The sequence below is a fragment of the Salvia hispanica genome, chromosome 1, assembly GCF_023119035.1.
Source record: "Salvia hispanica cultivar TCC Black 2014 chromosome 1, UniMelb_Shisp_WGS_1.0, whole genome shotgun sequence".
Lineage (NCBI taxonomy): Eukaryota > Viridiplantae > Streptophyta > Magnoliopsida > Lamiales > Lamiaceae > Salvia > Salvia hispanica.
In genome coordinates this window covers 46,341,215-46,363,265 of record NC_062965.1, presented here as the reverse complement: position 1 = coordinate 46,363,265, position 22,051 = coordinate 46,341,215, and the positions used below count along the sequence as shown (strand labels likewise).

Genomic DNA, 22,051 nt, shown 5'->3' with positions numbered 1-22,051 from the left:
TGCCCTTCTCCGTACAGCGTCTCGGCACCGAAACTTTTGTCACCGTTAGCGTCGGCAAGGCTTTTCAAATGTACAACGTATATACCTTACTTTTCTTTGAAGAATCTGACGTTTAATTTTATCCCCTGGCAGTGTGCGAAGCTCAATTTAGTACTCGTTGGGAAGCTTTTTGAGGACAATCTCATTCTTTATTTATCTCATTCTTTATGTATTCTTTATTGAGGACAATCTCAATATTATCAATCTCATTCTTTATTTATTCTTCCGGTTATTTTTACCTTAATTTCATTTTTGCCTTAGTATAATAGAGCGGAATGGCTGAAAATAGGGATCTCCCTGAGTCGATTTCTAGTTATTTGCGTATCATGATACAAATAAATTTTTAGGATGTGCATACTCAAGTAGCTTAGACTATCCATGGAATGTTTTCTCGGTCATAAAGTGAATGTGAATGTGAATGTGATTGCATTAGATTTGGCACCCACAAGTAGTAATACTATAAAATTTGTGCAATCATGTTGCTTTTACTCTCCAGTTCAAAGCTTTTGATGTTTGCAGCTAAGTTATTATTTTATTTGGAAAATGCAGGGCCACAACTACCAAAGAAAATACGAGCTTTGGCTTCGTACCGGGACTACACATTTGCTGCGTATGGATGTAACATTGCTGTTTTTAAACGTGCTCATCAGGTACAGAGGATAAGCTATAATTTTGGAAGTACTAATATGATGTTGTGTATAATTCTTGAATTTACTTTATGATTAAAGTTATTTTAAAGTAGTAAAGGATGGGAAGAAAGTCTAGAGCGATTGGAACTGCTTCATTGTTAAGTTCCCCCAGCCCCATGACACTTAATGTTGTTTTGCTTTGGTTTTGCATCCTGTAGTAACTACTTATTTAGCCCGTGTTTTTCTTTTATGTTGATTAATGCTAATTAGTAATTACTTCCATAAGATGTGTTCTTAATAGAACTCTTCACTTATATCTTCTTAATTCATCTATCACTAGTACATAAGATTCATTTTTTTTTCTTCCTCATCTGCTTTCCTTTAAGTGTGTTGATTATATGATTAATTTCCAAGTTTTGCTTAGTGCTTGGCCATTGAGCACATTGTGCACCATGATTCTGATAAGGTACATGGAAAATGAAAATTAAGTAGGTGCCCAATTTTAAAAATACTTTAGCTTGCAATTTTAGATTCATATAGTATATAGCTAGTTCTATACATCCATAGGTAATAGAGCATGTTCAGTAATTTAAGTAATTTGGTAGCAGTTTTGGACTTAAGTTTCTATGGGTTGCGTTAGAAAGGGTAGGACCTAGGCTGATTTAGGCTTTTTATCTTCTTGAATTTCTATTTATACAATTAACTTTTTCTTAATGGTTTATGGATTTATAGTATGTAGATAAAATATATACTCCATCAAATAAAAAATAATTATGTATTTTTGATGTATCATATCTTTATTTTTGGGAACTCAGCTTCTCATTCATAGGTGAGAATATCTGGACTTTGCAGAATCTTTTCTTGAATTACTTGCTGTAATGTGGCTTTGGAATATATTTTCCAGACTGGTCATGATAATTTAGGCTTCTATCATTCTATTAACATAAACTGAAGTGATTCTCTATGAACATTTTAGAGGTTGCAACTTGGGAAAGCCATAATGCTAAGATTAATCATTTGCTACTTTTTGGTGAACATATCTTAAGCCTTGATGTAAAAGGCAATGTGTTCATCTGGGGATTTAAAGGCATAACTGATAAGAATTCTCCGGTTGGTTATATTTCACGCGGAAACAAGTTTACGCCAAGCTGCATTATGCATCCCGATACTTATTTGAACAAGGTAACTTATTTGGTTCATCAATGATATGGCACTGGTGACATGTAAGAAGAAACCCCTGTAACCTGTTATTACCTTTATTTTTCTCTGGACTATTTCTCACTAAAAGCATTGCAAACAGATAATTATTGGAAGTCAGGAAGGTTCATTAGAACTATGGAATATTAGCACAAAGAAAAAACTTTATGAATTTAAAAGCTGGAGTTCAGCCATATCCTGTAGTGTTTCATCTCCTGCACTAGATGTTGTTGCTGTTGGCTGTTCTGATGGAAAAATTCATGTTCACAACATACGATATGATGAAGAAGTGGTCACTTTTTCTCATTCGACTAGAGGTTCAGTGACTGCTCTATCATTCAGCACTAATGGACAGCCACTTTTAGCATCTGGTGGTTCATCCGGTGTCATAAGCATATGGAATCTTGAAAAGAGAAGACTCCATTCTGTTATTGGAGAGGCCCATGATTGCTCAATAGTCTCTCTTCACTTTCTTGCAAATGAGCCTGTGTTGATGAGCTCATCAGCTGACAACTTTATAAAAATGTGGATTTTTGATACTAGTCACGGGGATCCTCGTCTTCTACGATTTAGAAGTGGGCATAGTGCTCCTCCACAGTGTATCAGTTTCTATTCTAATGGACGACACATCCTCTCTGCGGGCCAGGATCATGCCTTTCGGCTGTTCTCTGTCAGCCAGGATCAACAGAGCAGAGAACTTTCTCAAGGCCATGTATTAAAAAAAGCAAAAACACTCAAGCTGAAGGAAACTGAAATAAAACTTAAGCCTGTAATTGCATTTGATGTTGCTGAAATCAGGGAACGTGATTGGTGCAATGTGGTTACATGTCATATGGATACTGCTCAAGCCTTTGTCTGGAGGCTTCAAAATTTTGTGATTAGTAAATACATCTTGGCACCATGCCCACAGAACCCAACACCAGTTAAGATATGTGCCATCAGTGCATGTGGAAATTTTGCAGTTGTAGGGACTGCGGCTGGTTGGATTGAACGATTTAACCTGCAGTCAGGTTATAGCCGAGGCAGTTACATTGATATGACAGAAGGCAGGTCCTGCTCCCACAATTGTGATTCAACCAATACTGTTATTTGAATGGCGATATAAAATTTTGGAACTTTAAAGGACAGGATTTGAAGTCCAGATGGGAAATAGGTTGTCCAGTTGTCAAGATTGTCTATCACCGTTACACTGGTCTTTTGGCTACAGTAGCAGATGACTTAGTTATCCGTTTATTTGATGTTGTTGCTCTGAGAATGGTTCGTAAGTTTGAAGGTCACACAGATCGTATAACTGATGTGTGCTTTAGTGAGGATGGGAAATGGCTTTTGACTTCCAGCATGGATGGGACTCTCAGGATATGGGATGTAATCCTGGCTAGACAAATAGATGCTATACACGTTGATGTGTCTGTGACAGCACAGCACTGTCTCTATCCCCGAATATGGATGTCTTAGCTACAACTCATGTTGATCAAAATGGTGTTTACTTGTGGGTGAATCAGGAAATGTTTTCTGCCCCTAGTAAATCTGGTTCATATGGGAGTGGCAAAGAAATTGTGAGTGTCAATCTACCGTCTATCTCAACTGGGAATTTCCTTGATTCGAACCCCGACGAAGCTGACAAGCCAAGTCCTCAGGAAGTGCTAGAAGTTCCTCTCTCCACAATTAAACATGAACAAATACCCGATCTTGTCACTCTCTCCATGTTACCGAAGAGTCAGTGGCAAAGCTTAATCAATCTAGATATCATTAAAGCTAGGAACAAACTAATTGAGCTACCAAAAAAGCCTGAAAAGGCCCCTTTTTTCTTGCCATCAATTCCGTGGAGAGATTGTGTTTAAACCTAGAGAATCTGCTGAAGGTGATAAGGATTCACAAGCTGGTGAAACAGAGAACATAAAGATCAAAGCTGACATTCCAGCATCTCAGTTCTTACAATTCCTTCAACAATCTGCAGAGGAAAATGACTGTAAGTTCTTCTCTACTCAACATTGATTGTGTCTATTATTTCAATTCAAAGACTATCTGATTCTGAACCTCATATATATGCTCATGAATATCTGCAGTCGCAGCATTTACGGATTATATCAAAGGTTTATCATCTTAACTTTGGATATGGAACTTAGGATGCTTCAGATTGTAGAAGAGGATAACGGTGACACTGAGTCCAGTTATTATATACAAGAAATTTCACGCAGAAACAATTTTGAGTTTATACAGGCGATGATCCGGTTATTCTTAAAGGTAAGACTTCGTCCTTTCTTATATGTTATGAATATTATCAGTACTGAGTAATGTGGCAGTATCGAACAAACGCTAAACGTATCAAATTGGTTTATTGTGTGCTCTGTATTAGGTTGTTTATTGCCTATAATTATTGAATTTTCATCTGAGGTCAATCTTTGGTTATGCACAGATCCACGGTGAAAGCGTACGCTGCCAACCTATTTTGCAGAAAAAAGCAGAGAAGCTTCTTCATATTCAGTCTGCAATATGGCTAAAGATAGATAAGTTGTTTCAGAGCACGAGGTGTATCGTTACATTTCTCAGCAACTCACAATTTTGATTACAATTTTCATTACAGTTTTTGCTGTAATTTTTCACAACAATTTTGATTCATTTCTGTACTTATTGTATGTCTTAGTCTCAGACACTGAATCAGTTCTCACAGTAGACATAGAGATAGAACTATATGTTTTTCCAATGATTTGTAACTGGTTGATCCTCTGATATTTAGTAATACAGTGAAAAATCAAATTTTGGCGAGGGCCGTGGGCATTTTATTACTCCCCTTTGTATTCAAAAAATAGAAATATTTGAAATAGCACGGGATTTAATGTATATTGGTAAAGTAAGTGAGAAGAATTAGTAAAGTAAGAGAGGGGAAAAGAAAAAATGAGTAAAATAAGAGAGAAGGAGAGAAAAGTAGTGAAAGTGAGATAGTGGATTGTGAGGTCCTATCCTAAAATCGAAAAATTCTAAAGTTTCTATTTTTAAGAAATGACCCAAAATGGAAATAGTTGTTTTTTTTAAAAACGGAGGGAATATTCCGATAGTGTTTTCGGGATTTAGTTAAGATAATGTGAAGATAGGATTTTGATCTACATATGTAGTTCTATCGGTTATGGAGATCGAATAAATTGTTATCTAAAGTTTAAATTTGACCTCAAATATTTGTTCAAAATAAGATTTTATATATGCAAGCTAGGGGTGGCAAAATGGGTAGCGGGTAACAGGTAATTCTCATCTTGACCTGCTATCCGCCGGGTATTGGTTACCCGCTACCCGATGATAACGGGAAATGGAGTGTGATCGGGTATTGTGTTTTAGAGTTTTGCGGGTAGTGGGTATAGTATACCCGTTGTTATTAGTATTAGCCATATTCCATCTTTTAATACTCTCTCCGTTCCATATTAATAGAGGTGTTTCAAATAGTTAAAGTGGATAAAAAAAGTAAATAGAATAATAATAGCCATATACGCACTCATTTTGAAAAAATAAAAAATAAATACTAGTTAGAACAGAGAAAAAATAAAGTAAGAGAGATAATAATGTAGAGAAGAGTATTTATATTATTATATTTCCAAAATAAGTGAAGAAAATGAAATGCCTCTATTAAGGCGGAAACGAACATACAATTGAAAACTCATCGGAACTAGCTATAGAGTGTCCCCTCACTTTTATTCTCAATTTATTCAACCTTTACCATCGATATTAATAAAGTAAATTAGGGAACATTGACGGTTATTATGGTTTTCAAATTTTTTATTAGGATTTCGGGTTGGGTACGGGATATCCGATACGAGTATAGAGTAATCCCGGTATGTCGCGGAGCGGATATTAGGAAAATAAATTTGGCTAAAATAGAGTATAGATACCCGAATACTTGTCAGGTGCGGTTACCCAATGGCAACCAATTTCGCCGCCCTAATTCAAGCTATACGCAAAATTATGATTTTTTCACATTTGTCTGGTATTGATAAGTATAGAAATGAGTATAGAAATAAAGAAATAGAAAACTTTTATTAAAAATTTACTCCAAATCAGAAAAATAGAAAAATAGAAAAATAAATTCAATGGACATCATTTATAGTTATCGGGACCATTCTGTCTATTAACAAAATTATTGATTAGAAAATGAAAATTAGTACAATCGATCTGACTTCTGAGTCATTTGTCTCAAACACTACATGAAATACATATAATGATACAAGGAACTTCACATTTTTTATATAATACTCCGTCCGTCCCAGTTTAAGAGTCATATTTTGCCATAAAAGTCCGTCCCAGTTTAGAAGTCATATTTAGAATCTTCCATATTTGAACATAAAATTTTACCTTATTATTCACCAAAATTACACCCAAATGCCATTATTTACATAAAAATAAACAAAAATAATAAAATAAAATAAAAAATCAAAAAGTCAAACCATCCCACATTCCACCAACTCACTTCATTTATTACACACTCCACCATCTCACTTCATTTATTACATGCTCTCAGAGGCGGACATATGCAGTACCATGGGGGTCCTATGGAACCCCCAACTTTTGTATGTTTTACTATATATGTATTAGATTCACACAAAGCTAATATTCATGTGCTAGTGCAAGTGGCTGAGAATTCAGCCTTCAACTTCAAAGGCTTAGGGTTGAATCTTGTAAGGGCCATAGTTTTTTCACTACGTTTCCCATTAGTCTTTTTTTTGGGTCCACTCTACCTTTTACTTCAAATAGACAAGCTATTAATTTTAAATTATACACACGATGCAATAATTTTTTTTATTTTATTAACACTTTCCATTTTTCAACTATTTTTAACGATTATATGTATAAGTAGTTATTCTCATCGCCCTTTTAATATTTTGCAACTGTTAATACTCACTTCGTTCAATAGTAGTGGATGCATTTCTTTCCAGCACGAAGATTAAAAAAAATTGTGTTGAATGAGTTAAATAAACGAATAATACAGTACGAAATGAAAAACGTTGAGAGATGAAGAAAGAATAAAGTAAGAGAAAATATAAGTGAGAAAAAATATGTGACTTTTACTAAAAAGAAAAATTACTCCACTACTATGGAACGTACCAAAATGACAAAATGACAAAATGACTATACTACTATGGAACTGAGGGAATAGTAATTTGGACCCCCAGAGTTGAAATCCTGCATCCACCACTGCATACTCCACCAATTTTTTAAAACCCGTGCCATAACTAATTCTAACTATAAAAGGGAGTAATTGTAAATTTAGAATTACATAATTACAAAATTGAAATTGTTCCTTCATCCGTGATTAAATGTTCCATATTTGATCGGCACAGATATTAAGAAATTATTTAACTTTATGTAATAAAGTGGATAGAAAAGTTTGTGGAATATGAAGCCTATTTTTATATTGATTTTATAATAAAATTAAAAATATGAGTGAAATGAGTTAGTGGAGTGTGAGACCCATTTATCAAATATAGTAAAAATGAAATGAGACATTTATTGACGGATGGACGAAAAAGGAAAAATAAGATATTTAATTGCGGACAGAGTAAGACATTCATTGGACTTAAGATCTACTATTACTTGTGAAATGAAATCTCAAAAGCACACACACCATTAGTCAACCGAAAAATATGGTCGATGAAACATACAGATCAAATTGTACTTTGAATATTTATAAGAAAAATATCCATTCTCTTCTTATCATCTCTAAGATTATGTGAAGAGGATTAAGCGTATACCATTTAAAATATTCGAATATAATAAATACATGAGAAAAATATGAAAGTTATAAAACCAAGTGAGCCCTAATTCTCACATACTCACTCTTCTGCCGCAACTCTCTCATCGTCAAAGAATTTGCAGATTTATAGAATCCCATTTCCACATTAGTATATTCTTTCTCAACTATCCCTCCATCAAATGGAGGAGGAGACGCCCGAGGAAGTAGAAGTAGATCAACCTATTTTCCCAAAAGTACATTTTGGTGGAATGATGGTTGGATCATCTTATCACTTTGCAATCGCTATTCAGTTGTTGGAATGGGCGGCATTGGAAATAAATAAACATTTGAAAGACCCCTCTTGCTACGCAAGCCATTCGAAGAAGATAAACGGTAATATTGTCATTGAATCTTGAAATGAAGTATGAATTTTTATCATTGCAACTTTATCTGTAACCATATTACATGGTTGTTATATAAAATTTGCATTTTCTAAATTCTGTAACAAGTTAGCATGGTATTACATTTCATTATAAATTTATGTCAGTTAAAGATTTCCATTATACGCAAATCCATCCTTAGTGTAATCATTGAATCTTGTTTTTGATGGATTAGATGAGATGGTATTGTGTAATTTTCCATCATTCATCACATATTGAATTTAAACCGAGGGGCATATAGTGTAAGAATATTTATATTTATGTGACGTATGTATCTATTGGCTTAATATTAAAGTTCAAGTTCATAATATCAAAATTTAAAAGGGATTCTAATATTAAAAACGACACCGTAATGGATCAGTTTTGATTAAAGAATTAGAATCGTGTGTATTGATAACCCTCCTCTTTTGCCTCTAATTATGATACTACTTTATGGGTCTTATTCTAATGCTTATAGCACCCTAATCCAAAATCAAGACTAAATCTCCACCCTTGGATTTTAAAATTAGTGGATGAGATTAAAGCTCACAAATCTCAATAAATAGTAGACAAAATATCAACAAAAGGGTAATATCGTCATTATGTTATCATATGATAATTTTCGTGGGTGTTTTTTATATCAACATTGTGTATTACAAATATCAACAATATGATATAAGAATATCAACATTAGTACAAGAAAATATCAACACATATTTATTGAGATTTTTACATGGTTTTATTGAGATTTTTTGACGTATTTGTTGATAAAAATCTGGGTATCAACATTTACGTAAACTAAAATAAAAAATATCAAATTTCATCATCCGAACGTCGTCGGAACATATGCAATTGAGATCTCGTTGGAATCCTTATTAAATTATCTTTAATTTGATATATTTTTTGCGAAAAAATAATTTAAATTGAGAGAGTTACGTAAATTTAAAGATTTGAGATGATTTTGAGGAGAGAGAAAGTAGTTAGTTATAATTACTACATATAGGATTTGACATTAATACCCTTTTAATTTAATTAATAATTATTTAAATTTAAAATATATTACATTTGACATTATATTAACCACAAGATCTTCTAATCTAATGGTTGAAAATTGGTCTCAATTTGGGATTGGTAATTAGTTAGCAATTGATTACATCCCACTACTTTATATATATATATTTTATATATATATGAAAGAATGATGGCTGTTCTAAAGTTGCAACCAAATGCTCATTGAAAATGATGGGTGTCTAAGAGATGGAGCAAGAAGAAGATGACAATGAAGTCCAATCCATGTCTCAAGCCATGCAAGATGACGACCTAGATGATCTAGAGTTTCTCGCCGCAGTAGAGAAAGTGATGAAGGTGGCTGAACAAAGAAAAAAAATGTGAAACAGAAGGTCCTTCATTTGATCTTGGATTTGAGGTCGGTGGTAGAAACGTAAGTGGATGATGGGCTGCCTGGTTGAAAACTTTGATGTTGTTGTATGGGAACTTTGTTGTAATTTATATAAACAATGGGATGTAACTAACTGACTTGTTTTAATTTGTATTTGGGATGAACTAAACATATTTTGTTGTATCATATGAAATGGTTTTTGTAAATGAATTGATATATTTTAGGCAATGGAGAGTAGTTGTTCATTAGGTTTTGTTTGAATTGTTGTTTATAATTGATAGGTCGATACTATACCGTCAAGGGACATAAATGAATTGATATATTCTTAGAGGCTGTACAATTCATGCCCATAGATGATTTGAATAAGGTAAAACACTATCTTGCCTCTTATTTGTTCTGATTGAAGTAATATTTCAATATGATGAAGTAACTATCTTATTGAATGAACTACTTTGTTATATAATACTACTGGCAGGATATTAATATACAAATGACAGACGTTACACCACCATCAAACTTCAGTGTTGATGCTGGACTTATGGAAAACTTAAAAGTTAATCTAACGGAGAAGGTAAAATGACAATTTTCAGAAGTATACATCTTATATAATGAAGTAGCTTGTCCTTGGAATGAATCATTCTCTGAAACATCATCAGGATTTGAATACACCGTGTGTTGTTCAACATGGACACAATGTGAGACCATATAAAGATAATGAGCCAAAGGATGATGGAACCAAGGTATAGATCTAAATTACACGATTAAAAATCTTGATCCACCTACTACACACAACATACAACCACGTGACATGATCCCTTTTCTTCTTTTGTCCATGTTTACGAATTTCAAACCTAACAAGACCTGCATACTTTCTACTTCATTATATTTACAATTTAGTTCATTATTTTGAAGTTCCAGTTCATTATGAAGTAACTATCTTATTAAATGAACTATTTTGTTATGTAATTCTCTGGCAGGATATTAATATACAAATGGCAGAAGTTACAACCCCATCAAACTTCAGTGTTGATGCCGGACTTATGGAAAACTTAAAAGTTAATCTAATGGAGAAGGTAAAATGACAATTTTCTGAAGTATATACATCTTATATAATGAAGTATCTTGTCCTTGGAATGAATCATTTTCTGAACCACTACCAGGATTTGAATACACCGTGTGTTGTTCAACATGGACCCAATGTGAGATCACCTAAAGATAATGAGCCAAAGGATGATGGAGCCAAGGTATAAATCTAAATTACATATTTAAAAATCTTTATCCCCCTACTACACACAACATACAACCACTGACATGATCCCTTTCCTTTTTTGATCCATGTTTATGAATGTCAAACCTAACTAGCAGTGCATATTTTATACTTCATTATATTTACAATTTAGTTCATTATATAGAAGATTTAGTTCATGATGAGTATAATTAATCGCATTCTTATGCATTCAATAGAAGCCAGTATAGATAAAAAATACTTCATTCAATGTGGTTGTTACTGCATTAAATCGTCCTTTTACCTCATTATTAAACTGTTTCCGTTATAGCATGAAAAAATTGAAAATTACAAATACTCCCTCCGTCCCACTTTAGGAGTCCTGGTTGAGTTCGGCACGAGTTTTAAGAAATATAAAGGAAAGTTAGTGAAAAAAGATAGTGGAAAGTGGATCCTACTTTTATATATTAGTTTTATAATAAAATGTGAGTGAAAAAATGTGAGTGGAATGTGGACCTATTATCAATTATGGAATATTCCAACCGGGACTCCTAAAGTGGGATACCCAAAAAGTAGTAAACCGAGACTCCTAAAGTGGGACGGATGGAGTATATCATAACCTTCAACTGCATTATTTTATCCTTCTATCTCTGAATTAGAATCTGTATAAAAAATAGTGCTTCCTTGGTTTTGTATCACAAAAACAAAAAACTTATATATACAATTTGGTTACTAGAATATTAATGTGGCTGCGGAAATACAGTTGATAAGGCTAATTTCATGCATCGGTTATATGGTGAAAAACGTTATAATTTGCTGGGTCTAACACGTTTCCTAAGCCAGGTGTGTGAAAAACATCGCTAGATCGAGGAAATGCTGAAGGAGATGGTCTAGCAAAGGAATGAAGTGAAGTGAGCAGAATTTAAAAGAAAAGAAGGCGTGACGGAGGGAGTCAGTAGCTGAGGGCAACAAAGTCTATCTATACCTCGTTGGGCCCCACTCCAACGCCTATATATAGAAGAGCATGCAACGCACATCATATCACTTTTTTCACTCTCTTTTAGCTCACACACATAACACACACTTGGGAATGAGAGATCTAGGGTAGTTCGGGTTACGAAGGGTTCATTTCTTTAGAAGTTTCTCAGTTGCAACACCGTCCGCGTGTGGACGAAGATACAATCTCTTTTAATTTCGTTTGTTTTGCACTTTTGCTGTCGAACTTCACTTTTGGGAGTCGACTTGGCTGTTGATTATACTCATTATCTTTTCTCTTTTGTTGATTGTGTTTAGTTGTGATATTTTGAGTTGATTTACGTAGATCTCGCTGCGGTGAGTTTATTTTAACAAGTATTATGTCGATCTCTGTTTTATTTTGATGTTGTGGTGTTTGATCTGGGAATTCTGTGATAGAACTATGGTTTATTGACTGATTGGAGGTTATTGTTCAAATCTGAGGTGATGAAGTGTTTCTGTTGGTTGGAGTTTGTGTCGGACGCTTGGATCCGGAGTGGATTTAGCGTCTGAGGTTGGATCCGAAGTGAGAAAAGGAAATTGTTAGATGGATTTGAGTTTTCTTCTTGTTTCCTGTTTTACTTCGTCTAGCGTCTGCAGATCTGTTTAGTTCTTCGTTGTTATGCATCAATTTGATTTAGATTTAGTTTGCTCTGCTCTGATTTCGTTCATGTTGATTTTCTTATGAGTTTTTACGCAATTTGGTTGAAGAAGATGATGTCGCTATTAGTTAGTACCCGAGTTAGTTATTCTGGCAGACTTTTCGTCCGTACCCTGCTTTTTCAGTCATGGTCCCCACAGTCAGTTTGTTTCCTAGGTCTAGGTAATTAGAGTAGTTTTCTTAGATCCTGGTGATTGAGCAGTTAATTTTCTTGCAACGTTCTCTTGCTATTTCGCCTAAGTCTAGCTATTAGCATAAGAGTTTTAGGATTCCCAAGTCAAGTTTAATTTGTTTTCCTCAACCCAAGAAAAATGCGTGGCATAGCCAACACCAAAAAAACAAGTCCAAATCCTTAAACATGATATTACGCATCCTTCTCTGTGGGATCGATCCCTACTTCCCTATACTAGGTTTAGTAAAGTGGTTGAGGGTTTTTGAAAGAAGTGCTCTGTGTGCGACCAACGAGTTCCTAGACCGCGTGATCTAGTGGATTTGCTGGACCGAGGGAACCTGTTTATTTCCTTCTGTGTGCACACGTAACGCACGAAAATACGTACTTTCAAATGGCGCCGTTGCCGAGGATGGATGGCGTTTATTGTTATTTCGTTTAAGGATTTGGTGTAAATATTTTAATTTCTGTTATTTTCTTTCTCCTTGACAGTTTATGAAAGCAGGCTTCCATTCTGGAAGTTGGGCAAGCTCATCTGGGTCGGGGAGTGGCCAATACAAGTGGCGAGTCAAGGAATCTACATCTACCATCACCACCAGATCAGGATTGAGGACGGAGGATCCATTCCCGTTCGAGTCAGAAAGTGAAAAGGAGTGGAATTCGTCGACAGAGGAGAACCCGGAGTCGTCAATAGAACCAGAGCATTCCGAGACCGAGGAGGAGGAGGACCCGAATATGGCTCATCTGCTAGATCCCGATCCGGAAATAGGGTCGCTCACCGCACATCTTGACGGTGAACCCGCTCATGCTATAGTCTCGAACCCACGACGGAGGTCGATCGATATCAAGACGAATGTACTTGGAGTTCTACCCACTTTCTCTGGGCGTAGGAACGAATGCCCCTATGAATTTTTGAACGAGTTCAGTAAACTATGCAGCATTCAAAAGCGACCCAACGAGGCAACAGAGGAGGACTACCGTCTTCGAGCAATTCCGTTTGCTCTCAAAGGGGAGGCGAACACTTGGCTGCTAAGGCTCCCACCGGACTCGATCAACACGTGGAAGGATTTTAAACTAGAGTTTCTGGATTACTTTTTTCCATCCAACAAGACGAATGCCTTGAAGAAGGAGATTCAGGAGTGCAAACAAGAATACGATGAGTCTCTGAGTTCTTATTGGTCCCGTTTCAAGGGGCTGCTGGATGCTTGTCCGAACCACAGGATGATAGAAGCGGAGATTTACTATCTGTTCTGAAGGTGCAAACCCTGAATCAAAGGACTTGATGAACTCCTCGAGCGGGGGAAATTTTACCAAGAATAAGGCAAGTGAAGCTCGGAAAACCTTGGGAAGGCTGATCGAGGCGAAGAAGGCCTATGATAACCCGCGAAGCATATTGAGGAGAGGATCAGCTAATGCAGTGATGGAACAAGAAGACAAGAAGGTGGAAGATAGGATCGATAAACTGGAAAAGGCCTTGCTAAATGCAATTGAGAAATACAATCCGCATGCTCCAGTGGAAATTGAGAAACCCCCTGGTCAGGAGGAAAGACAACTTCAACCATACTACAGTCAGCCCTGCGAAGGGGAGTGTCAAGCTCAGGCAAATTCGATGGGAAGTTGGAATCCCGATGGAAGTTGGAACCAAGGAAGACAGAGGGACGCTCCATGGAGGACTCACCCAAACTTCAGATGGACTGACCATGATCAAGGCCAGCCACCCCTACTTCAGCTCATGAATTATGCACACCCTCCGGAGAGGCAGTCCAACTGGTCCGGGAAAGGTCAAGAGGGGCAATTGCAGCTGGGGAACAGGAATCAGGACCATACTAATTGGGGAAATAGGAATCAAAACAACCCAGGAAGCTCCTATGTGCCACCTCATCAGAGAAATAACCAAGGAAACTATCAGAATTCCCAACCAAATCATCAAGGGAATCAAGGGTCTGGTAGCCAGTACAATAACCATCAGGGAAATCAAGGGTCTAACAACCAATACAACAATCATCAAGGCAACTATCATCAGAACCAAGGTCAAGGACCAAATTCTGGTCAATTCAACTCCAGACCACAGAGGAGTTTGGACGACATGGTCCATGATCTAGTGAATTCACAGCAGTTCATGCAGGGTAACCTACACTCCAACAATGACATGGTGCACAAGTTACAAGATGCTCAGTTTGAACATAAAGCCGCCATGGACATGATGGCAAAGACAACTTTCCCAGATCGCAGTTTCCTTGAATGAGATGCGAGGGAATGAAGGGAAACTTCCTGCCACCGTCAAACCGCCAGACCGAGCAAACATTAGTCAAATCACCTTGAGATCTGGGCGGGGTTATGAAGGGCCGACGTTGGAAATTGATGAGGAAGTACCTATGCAAGCTAGTGAAGGGAAACAGAGTCAGCTACATCAAGAGGAAGGCGCTAGACCCTGTGGAAATCCTTGTCCAGGAAGACCTCCAGAAGGGAGATTTAGGTGGATCCCTACCTCGACCAAGGGACCAGTTCTTCCTAGACCCCGAACCTGAAGAAGTGAGTAAGGAAGGAAACAAGGGAGTTGATGAAACCCAGGCTGGGACTTCCACAAATGCAGTAAAGCGAGCAAAACCATTTCCATATCGCGGGGAGGCAAAGAAGAAAAAGGATGATACAGAGGATCTCATGGAGATTTTTAGCAAGTTGGAAATCAACCTGCCATTCTTGCAAGCCTTAAAAATGCCTGCCTTCAGCAAGTTTATCAAGGAGTTTATTGCAGGGAAGACCAAGCCAGATGGGAAGATTGTGATCGGGGAGACATGTGTCTGCTGTGATACAAAAGAGATGGATGCCCTCAAAATGCACCGACCTAGGTATGTTCACATTACCCATCTCTCTAGGGGATATCAAGGTCGAGCATGCTATGTGTGATCTAGGGGCGTCAATAAATGTTTTACCACTTTCGATCTATAAGAAGTTGACTGGGGTGAGAATGGTTGCTACCAAGGTAGTGATCCAGTTAGCAGATAGAACTTGCATTTGCCCTGAAGGAGTGTTGGAAAATGTTATAGTCAAGGTGCATGATTTTCTATATCCTGCTGATTTTTATGTGATCAAGATGAATGATAATGAGTCTGCTGAGTCCAGTGGCGTACTTTTAGGAAGACCATTTTTGCGTACCGCTAAGACCATTATCGATGTCTTTGATGGAACAATTTGCTTGGACTATAACGGGGAAAAGTATACCTTTTAGCATAGATGAGGGGATGAAAAGGCCTTTAGATGTTGAGAATCTCTATGCTATTGATGTTATTAACCCTTTAGTCCAAGAGTATCTTGAGACAAAATTGATACAGGAACAAATCGACAACTCGGAGTTGAGTCATTCGATTGACAGAGAAGTTGTAGGATGGTGTGCAGCAATGAACACAGCGGAATTGACAGATGAAGAACTCACGGAGGCCATTATGGAATTCTGCAAAAGCCCCGAGTCAGCTAGATCTAAGGGATCGGCTCATGTGGCTAGTCTGGAAAAATCTCCTGGGTCTGGGAAGGAGACGTTACCAGAAATTACGGACAAAAATCCCTTGCCCCAGGAGACGAATGGAACAAAAAGGGAGCTAAAGACACTTCCACCAGGCCTCAAGTACGCTTACTTGGAGGAGGATGAGACATTTCCGGTAATAGTCAACAGCAACCTGACCAAGGAGCAAGAGAAGGAGTTATTAGAAGTCATCAAAAGAAACAAGAAAGCAATAGGATGGACTCTCTCAGATTTGGTGGGAATAAGTCCGGATCTTTGTATGCACCACATTCGTTTAGAAGAAAGTGCGAAGGCTCATCGAGATGCACAACGGAAACTGAACCCGAACATGCGAGAGGAGGTCCTAAAGGAGGTGTTAAAATTGCTTGCTCTAGGGATTATCTACTCCATTCCCGACAGTGAGTGGGTCAGTCCTGTCCATATGGTACCAAAAAAATCAGGAATACAAGTTGTTAAGAATGAAAAGAATGAGTTGGTACCCACCAGACTAGTGACAGGATGGAGGATGTGCATCGACTACAGGAAGTTGAACGAAGCCACAAAGAAGGATCATTTTCCCTTACCTTTCATTGATCAGATGCTGGAAAGACTGGCTGGCAAACAGTACTTTTGTTTCATTGATGGATACATCGGCTATTTCCAAATATACGTTAATCCAGAGGACCAAGGGAAAACCACATTCACGTGCCCCTTTGGTACATATGCATACCGAAGAATGCCGTTTGGATTGTGTAATGCACCAGGGACTTTCCAACGGTGTATGATGAGCATTTTCTCGGATCTGTTGGAAGTATGCATTGAGATATTCATGGACAATTTCACTGTATATGGGAACTCATTTGATACTTGTTTAGCCAACCTTGATCTAGTGTTACAGAGATGCCAAGAGAAGCATTTAGTGTTGAATTTCGAGAAATGCCACTTCATGGTGACTGAAGGCATTGTCCTGGGTCACGTGGTTTCTGAGAGGGGTATTCAAGTAGACAAAGCAAAGGTGGATGTGATATCAAAATTACCATACCCTACGAACCAAAAAGAGGTGAGAGGCTTCCTAGGCCATGCAGGGTTCTATAGGAGGTTTATCAAGGATTTTGCAAAAATCGCGCAACCACTCACTCGGTTGTTACATAATGATGTGGAATTCGTCTTTGACGAAGGATGCGAAAGGGCGTTCCAGTTGCTTAAGGACAGGTTAGTATCAACACCAATTATCAGGGCACCAGACTGGAGCCATCCTTTCGAGATAATGTGTGATGCGAGCGATTTTGCTGTGGGAGCTGTCCTAGGACAAAAAATTGATGGAAAAAGCTATGTGATCTTCTATGCTTCCAAGACGCTGAATCAGGCTCAGAAAAATTATGACACCACGGAGAAGGAAATGTTGGCTGTCGTATACTTGTTTGAAAAATTCCGACCCTATCTCCTTGGGTCAAGGGTTATAGTCTTCACGGATCACGCGGCGATTAAGTACTTGCTGGCTAAGAAAGAGTCTAAGCCGAGATTAATCCGTTGGGTGCTACTCTTGCAGGAGTTTGATTGTGAAGTAAGAGACAAGAGAGGAACGGAGAATAGAGTAGCTGATCACTTGAGCATAATACATCAGGGGGAAACAGAAGAGGCCATACCCGATGCCTTCCCCGAGGAACATTTGTACCTTCTGGAGAAATTTCCTAGACCACCTAATTGGGAAGCAGTTTTGGCTCTGACCGGTCTAGGGGAATCGGATAAGGGGAAGCGCACACTAAATGCAGAACCATGGTTTGCTGATTTAGCCAACTACTTGGTCACGGGAGAGATGCCAAGTTCAGACGAAGTTTCCCGGGCCCAGAGGATGAAGATTAGAAGTGAAGCTAAATATTACTTTTGGGACGATCCTTACCTGTGGAAAATGTGCTCAGATCAAGTGATTAGACGCTGCATTCCCGAATGGGAACAAAGAGATGTGTTAATTCATTGCCACACCTTAGCATGTGGAGGCCACTTTGGACCAAGGAAGACAACGAGGAAGGTCTTGGACAACGGTTTTTATTGGCCGACGCTAAATAGGGATGCCTTTGATTTCTGCCAATGTTGCGAGAGGTGCCAGCGTGAGACGGGCGGAATTTCGAGGAGAGACGAGATGCCTCAGGTCCCGGTGATCGTGTGCGAAATTTTTGATGTGTGGGGAATGGACTTTATGGGACCGTTCCCATCGTCTTGTGGGAATACATATATATTGGTTGCAGTGGACTATGTGTCTAAGTGGATAGAAGCTAAGGCCACCATAACATGCGAATCGAAGGAGGTGGCAAAATTTTTGAAGGCCAATATTTTCAATAGATATGGAGTTCCTCGGGCCATCGTTTCGGATCAAGGAACTCATTTCTGTAATCGCACCATCGAGGCTTTGATGAAGAAATATGGTGTTCACCATAGAGTGTCAACTCCATACCATCCTCAGTCTAATGGCCAGGCAAAGATTTCTAATCGCGAGATCAAGGCGATATTGGAGAAAATAGTTAATCCGTCAAGGAAGGACTGGAGCAAGAGGCTCGGAGACGCATTGTGGGCTTACAGAACTGCTTTTAAAACGCCTATTGGAATGTCACCTTACAGACTGGTGTTTGGCAAGATGTGTCACTTATCTGTTGGTATTGAGCACAAGGCGTACTGGGCAGTGAAAGAACTGAATATGAAGCCGATAGCTTGCGAAGAAGAGAGGAAGTTACAATTGCAAGAATTGGAGGAACTTCGGCTGGAGTCATTTGAGTCTGCCATGTGGTACAAAGAAAGAACGAAGCTATGGCATGATAAGAATCTCCGGGTCAAGGAACTTCATGTGGGACAGAAAGTGCTCCTTTTCCAGTCCCGGCTCAAGCTAATGCCAGGAAAACTGAAGTCTAAATGGATCGGCCCATATACCATCATCGGCATCCGAGCAAACGGAGCAGTGGAGATCCAGGGAAGTGCTCCGAACTCTGTTCCTTTCCTTGTCAATGGTCATAGAGTGAAAGTCTATAGGGATAATTCCGAGTTGTGTGTTGTGGACGAAGTTCCACTACATGCACTCCCTACTATCGCCTAAACGGACGGGGGATATTCCCGATGAATTCCTGGGTCAAGGAATAAGTTAACAATTTTGAAAATACAAACTGAACCAGGGAATCTCGGGAATACTTTAAAAAAAAAGTGTGTAAATAGTTTAATTACTTTTCAAACTTAGAAAATCCAAAAATATTTTCGAAGCACCAGACTCCGAAGGGAACCGATATTTTTATACTCTAACCTTGACCTAGGAGTCTGGAACCTTCATTTCTTTTTTTTTTTTTTTACGTAGAACATGGTCAAGGGAATCAGCTAGAGAAGAATCTGAAGGGAGAAGTCAAGGGAAGCCTGGAGGAAGGGGTCAAGGAGGGAAAAAGATATTTTGAAATTCAAAATCTGGCCGATATTTATGGAAGTTGTACGGTTGCTTACATCATGCCTGCAACCGCACCATCTTTTCATCAGAAAAGCAACCGTCGTCTTTCTCTCTCCAATAATCCCAAATCGACGAAATCTGATTTACTCTCCCTTCTCTCTACTTTCTCTCTCTCTCTCTCTAGAAACTAAACCCTAACCAAATTCGACCAGTTTTTCTCTCATTTTCAGATCTGCACCGATGGATTCAACCCAACGCACCGGAAGTTCACAAAGCACGGTGTACGACCCAGCCCTGTTGGCGGAATTGACGCAGAAATTGGGGAGCTTCGAGAAAGCAAAAGAAGTGTATGCCCTATTCGCCGCTAGCCTGATGCCGTCTGCGCCGGTCGTACCACCACGACGATTCCGGCAGACTCGGCTGCACAACCGGCGAATCTTCATGAAGAAGGACCGCAAGATTCTACATCTCAACATGCAGAAACCGCTTCACAAAGAGGCGGAGGAAGAGGAGGCAGTACACGAACGGCCGGAGGGTGACGGACCGACGAACGACGAAACCATGGTGGAGACAGAAAGGCAAGAACCTGAGAACCCTAATCTTGAAGCGAGGGAAGTTTGTGAGGGGGAAACCCCTGTTTTAGATGAAATTGTGGATAATGTGATTGAGGGGAAACCCCTGTTTTAGAGAATGTTGCTAAGGGGAAACCCCTTTGGAAACCGGGGACGAGACCCCAACCGATTTCAGGGGCGCAACCCCTGAACCCATGGAAGAGGGGGAGAACCCCATTTATATTGAGGGGGCAACCCCGATGTTGGTTGGCGAGGGGGAAACCCCGGAAAAGCTATTGGAAGAAGCAGATCTACTCACGACTGGAGCACCGGAGCCCGAAGGAGGGCTGAAATTGATTGTGGACCTGGTAGGCGACCAGGATGAAGATGAACCGAAGATTGATGAGAGGGAAGAAAGGAGGCGCACCAGGAGGAGCCTCCTCGATGAAGTCGATGACTTAGTTCCTGACGCAGCAGAGGCAGAGGAGCGCCGCTTGGCCAAGGAAAGGGCGAGGAAAGGAAAGGCGGCGGCGACCTCATCTACCCGGTCTAGGAAAGCTCCCTCCGTCCAGGAGGTCGAGGAGACCCTTTCCCCTATAACCGAGGAACCTTCTGTCGAGGAACAAGATGAGCCCATCCCTGAACCCATCTATGACTCTGAAGAAGCTGAAGAAGAACCAATTCCAAGACGTCTGGAAGTCTGGCTGACTAAAGAGTTGTTAGAAGAGATGAGGTAGTTCGACGACCAAAAGAGGATCATAGTGTACAAGGAAAGATGTAGCGCCGGGAAGATGGCCAAGTCAGGGAAGCAGTACAGCTCGAGGGAGCTTAAAATGATTGCATGTGATAAGGAATTCCGCGCTTGTATCCAATCGATAGGATTTGAGTGGTTATTACAGCACAGCCAGGAGAGGGTGCCTAGCAAGGGAGTTTTTCTCCACCTTTCGTTTGAAGAACACCACCGATCTCGACGTTGGATTCTATAACGTTCAGGCTTTTTAAAGAAGAGTATGAGATGAGCATTCGGGAATGGTCTCTGCGGATGGGGTTGTTTACCCAAGCCGAGGATGAAGAGGGGGCGTGGAATGATAGGATGGTTGGAGTGCCGAAGAACACACCCGGTTTCAAGGTGCAAACGGCATGGGAACTGATCACGCACCCCAAGGCGGGGACATTTAAGTCCAGCTACTCTAAGGCCTCCCACATTGAAGACCGGATTCTCCGCTTTGCTCAGACGTTTGTCAGTTACAACTTGATGGGTACCGCGAATTCAGCTCTCACAACTACCGACCTCTACTTCACATGGTGCATGGCGAAAGGTGTAAAAGTGCACCTAGGATATTGGCTGGCGCAGGCATGCCACCAAATGACGAGCAACCCTGCGCGTCATATGTACACCTGCCACCTCATCGGCGCTTACCTCCAGAGGAACATAGAAATGAAAATTGCCAAGACCGCTCCGTTGGTAGTCATGTGCGAACCCCCAGAAGTGTTCAGTGTTGATTATTTTTTCAACAAGGGGTTGCTGCAGACTCACGGCACCAAGACTCTCTTCTACTCGTTGGGAGATAAGGTGAAAGCAGAGCCTGAGGAAGCCGAGGAAGCCATGCCAAGTGAAGAGATTGAAGAGCTACGCAAGGAAGTCCAGGACGTGAAGAAGGAAATGCAGTCAATGAGGAGGGAAATGATTAAGGAACTTGGTGGGATCAGGAAGGAGTTGAATGGGAATCGGGAGGAAGTGAAGACCCTGAGGGGCAACATTGCAGATTTGGCGGTGAAGTGCGCCAAACAAAATTAGCGAATGACGGAAGAGGTGGAGCTTTCAATGAAAATGTTGAAGTGGATGCAGCAGACGCCTCCCCTTGACCCAGTCGAAGGCAACTCCTGGGTCCAGCAGTGAAGTCAAGCAGCCCATTCAGAGCAGTCCCTCCGTCAAGCAATCGCAGCAATCGCTCAAGCAATTGATCCCCCCGGCCGTTCCCAAACAAGTTCCAGCCCCATCTAAATCAAAGTCTATAGTAAGGAAGCCAGTACTCGAACAAGCAGCACAGGAGGAGGAAGAGCTGGAGCAGCCAGCAAAGAAGAAAGTAAGAATGACCCGACCCGAATCAC

At 39.5% G+C, this 22,051-nt stretch overlaps 1 pseudogene; it reads left to right on the top strand.

Annotated features, from left to right (window-relative positions):
- The first annotated feature begins 324 nt into the window (after positions 1 to 324).
- On the top strand, positions 325 to 4,587 carry LOC125202113 (annotated as a pseudogene).
- The last annotated feature ends 17,464 nt before the right edge of the window (positions 4,588 to 22,051 follow it).